The sequence below is a fragment of the Sinocyclocheilus anshuiensis genome, unplaced genomic scaffold (assembly GCF_001515605.1).
Source record: "Sinocyclocheilus anshuiensis isolate Anshui unplaced genomic scaffold, SAMN03320099.WGS_v1.1 scaffold2168, whole genome shotgun sequence".
NCBI classification, from domain to species: Eukaryota; Metazoa; Chordata; class Actinopteri; order Cypriniformes; family Cyprinidae; genus Sinocyclocheilus; species Sinocyclocheilus anshuiensis.
In genome coordinates, this window is record NW_015546037.1 from 1,140,910 (window position 1) to 1,145,363 (window position 4,454).

The 4,454-nt window shown below is 34.5% G+C and overlaps 1 protein-coding gene across 1 annotated transcript in view; it reads left to right on the forward strand.

Moving 5' to 3' along the window:
- LOC107698872 (calsyntenin-2-like) overlaps nucleotides 1–4,454 on the forward strand; it is a 56,667-nt gene that overhangs the window by 8,986 nt on the left and 43,227 nt on the right. The gene's annotated exons all lie outside the window — the stretch shown is intronic.

Genomic DNA, 4,454 nt, shown 5'->3' on the forward strand with positions numbered 1-4,454 from the left:
TCTGTCTGTCTGTCTGTCTATCTATCTATCTATCTATCTATCTATCTATCTATCTATCTATCTATCTATCATACTGATCTGTCTGTCTGTCTATCTATCGTATCTATCTATCTATCTATCCATCCATCCATCCATCCATCCATCCATCGGCTGTTGTTGTATCTGTCCATCCATCCATCGCCTGTTGTTCTATCTATCCATCCATCCATTGCCTGTTGTTCTATCTATCTATCTATCTATCTATCTATCTATCTATCTATCTATCTATCGCCTGTTGTTTTATCCATCCATCTATCCATTCATCCATCCATCACTTGTTGTTCTATCTATCTATCTATCTATCTATCTATCTATCTATCTATCGCCTGTTGTTCTATCCATCCATCTATCCATTCCATTCCATTCATCCATCATCACCTGTTGCTCCATCCATCCTTCCATCACATGTTATTCTATCCATCCATCATCACCTGTTGTTCTATCCATTCCATTCCATTCATCCATCATCACCTGTTGCTCCATCCATCCTTCCATCACATGTTGTTCTATCCATCCATCCATCCATCACGTGTTGTTCTATCCATCCATCTATCCATTCCATTCATCCATCCATCCATCCATCCATCACCTGTTGCTCCATCCATCCATCCATCACCTGTTGTTCTATCCATCCATCCTCCCCTGTTGCTCCATTTGTTCTATCCATTCCATTCCATTCATCCATCCATCACCTGTTGCTCCATCCATCCTTCCATCACATGTTGTTCTATCCATCATCACCTGTTGTTCTATCCATCCATCTATCCATTTCATTCATCCATCCATCCATCCATCACCTGTTGTTCTATCCATCCATCATCACCTGTTGCTTCATCCATCCATCCATCTATCACCTGTTGCTCCATCCATCCATCCATCTATCGATCACCTGTTGCCCCATCCATCCATCCATCCATCACCTGTTGTTCTATCTATCCATCCATCCATCGCCTGTTGTTCTATCCATCCATCCAGCGCCTGTTGTTCTATCCATCCATCTATCCATTCATCCGTCCATCCATCCATCACCTGTTGTTCTATCTATCTATCTATCTATCTATCTATCTATCTATCTACCTATCTATCTATCTATCTATCCATCCATTGCCTGTTGTTCTATCCATTCCATTCCATCCATCCATCCATCACCTGTTGCTCCATCCATCATCACCTGTTGTTCTATCCAATCATCCATCCATCCATCCATCATCACCTGTTGCTCCATCCATCCATCACCCGTTGTTCTATCCATCCTTCCATCCATCACCCGTTGTTCTATCCATCCTTCCATCCATCGCCTGTTGTTCTATCCATCCATCCATCCATCGCCTGTTGTTCTATCCAGCCATCCATTGTAAAACCATCATTCAGTTTGTCTTGATAAACTTTGCTTCAAAGTTAAAAATACAGTCATATATGACTTTCTTTGAATTTTAATGCATTTCATTAGATTCAGAATGTCAATTCTGCATCCTGTTTTCTGCCTCACTTCAATTGAAAATGCGTCTCAGTTCAGTTCTGAATGGCGAACAACCCTGCAGTTCCAATCATCTTGGAATTATAAAGCGTCTCAAAGCAATTTATCAAGATACAGGTGGAATTAATTTTAAAATAACAATTAGCATAGTTCAAAAAGGAAGTCTTTCTTTTTACCCTCCCTCCCTCTTTTTACCCTATTCTTTCGTTTTTCCATCTCTGATGATTTAGTGCCACTGGCGGTTTTCATTTTCTCTCCATAAAATACTATCAGATTTAACAATCTCTTCTCTTTCTTATTCCTACTAAATAAATGAGTTCTTTGGGGAGTGTTAGTGGAGTTTTGACTGGCAGAATTCTAGTCAGACAGCTGCTGCTGAAAGAGACCCAACCCTTCAGAAAGACACTGAGACCCCTGATATCTAAAACATACACACACACACACACACACACACACACACTTCTGAATTTCTGTTTTTTTCTCCTAAAATTTAATCAAAATGAAGCCATGACATGTATCTATGTACGAATATTCTATACTTTACATACCACTCTTGGTGTATTTCAATATTACAGAAAATAATAGCACAAAATATCAACCAACACTATTGCACTGTTCTTTCAATAAACTTCCACTTTGATCTACATTAATTTGCGTGTAAGTTTCTGCAGACATACAGCCCTAGAGCCCAAATGAAGCTGTGCTTCACTGTGATTCTGTGAAAGCATCATACCTTGCATTGGGGTTTCAGAACATTTCTAGACACCAAAATAATATTAATAAGAAAACACACACATTTTACCATTGAAGTGACATCTGTGCATCTCCACTGTTCGGAAGCACCATTATCACCACAGCAGAACTGATACTGAAGCTCAGATGTTGTTTTAGAAAATGCCACCTGTTCACATCTTCCCCAACATATTCTTTCATGTGATTTATTGCTACATGTGACCTTTACACAAACATCCCTGACTGTATTCTGACAAGAAAATTAATTAACTAGTGTACATAATACATTCCCTTGAGAGGAACGGAAAAGGGAGAAAGAAAGAAAGTATGAAGGAGTTCTAGGTTATATCTCATAAAAATACAGAGCAAGAGTGTATTATTCTTCATATTAAACCACCAAAAACAAGCTAAATAATTCTGTTGTTACAGGGACAAAAATATATATTAATATATTTATGTTACATATATTACATTTTTACATAAAAATAAAAAATTAAGTAAAAGAAATTAAATTTTCTCAAATCACGCATCATTGGCACCTGTGGAAAAAATACATTTATTTATTTATGCATTTAGCAGACGCTTTTATCCAAAGTGACTTACAGTGCATTCAGGCTATACATTTTTTACCAGTATGTAAAATTACATACATTCAGTATACATTCATACAGTACATTCATACATGGTGACTCTTCATATATACTTGTAATATTTTGAAACAAACAATATTTTGTAATATATATCTAGAAATATTACAATTTAATATTTGTAATTATTTATAAATAACTGTATAATATTTGTATTATAATAAATTAAATGTTTTAATTCACCCATCACTGAAAATACTTTAATACAGGGTAACTTATTATGCATATATATTTATAATATTTATAAAGAAATCATACTTAATATTGTATATTTTAAAATATTATAATTTAATATTACTTTATAATTATTTATAGATAATTAAAACACAGATATAGACAGACAGACAGACAGACAGACAGACAGAGAGATAGACCAAGAAAATATTCTCCATGCATGCAGAAACACACGTCTGATTGAATTAGGTTTTTGTTTGACACTCAAACGGTCTTCAATGTGTGTTACAGGTAATGTACCTATAAAATGTAATTAAATATAAAGTGTGAATTCTCCAGCAACCACCGATGAGGTGTAATTAATTAAGAGGGTGTAATTTATGATTTTTTCTTTTTGCACTTCAACTTCATTTCTTCAGACCAAACCAAGAAAATATTCTCCATGCATGCAGAAACACACGTCTGATTGAATTAGGTTTTTGTTTGACACTCAAACTGTCTTCAATGTGTGTTACAGGTAATGTACCTATAAAATGTAATTAAATATAAAGTGTGAATTCTCCAGCAACCACCGATGAGGTGTAATTAATTAAGAGGGTGTAATTTATGATTTTTTCTTTTTTCTTTATTCAATTTATTTGTACAGGGACAACGCACAACAACAGTGTTGTGGGTACAAGAGGGTAATTGCTGGCAGGTTACAAAACAACATGCTGAATAATTGACGGGTGTAATGCTCCAGTGATTTGAGCAGAACTCTGTAACAGAGCAGCGTATAGATAGCTGAGTGGATGAAAATAGCCAGAGGTTCTTAAAGTCAAAGGTTGCTGTGAATGCAAGATCAAATGCAAGATTCATCATGTAGTTGCTAAGCAATGCTTTGATAGGTTTTCGTCATAAATGCTTTAAAGAACTTTACATTAAAATAAATGAGAGTGTAGACAGTATAAACCAAAGGTACAGCCAGTTATAGTTATAAAAGAGGAAAAATCCAGTTATTCTGAAGGAAGTTTCAGAAGGAACACATAGATGGAAGTTATGTAGTCCTTCTGAAATGTGTCTTAACCACTTTAAGACTCCAGGATCTGAAAATAACATTTATTAAGTGCCAAATGAGAGTAAAAATGCTGTAGATGAAAGATAGACTATTTGTCAGTGGGTGCCCACAATGGGGACAATGTTTTTGTGACAGGTGCAATATGCAAAGAAAATGGCTAAAAATTGTCATTGTCATAGGTTGAAAAAATATGTATTTTTTTATTTAAATATATTATAAAATTAGATATGAAATAAAATAATATTATTTTTATATTATAAAATTTTTATATCAAATATAATAATATATATATATATATATAATTTTAAAATAAAAAAATTACCCTTTG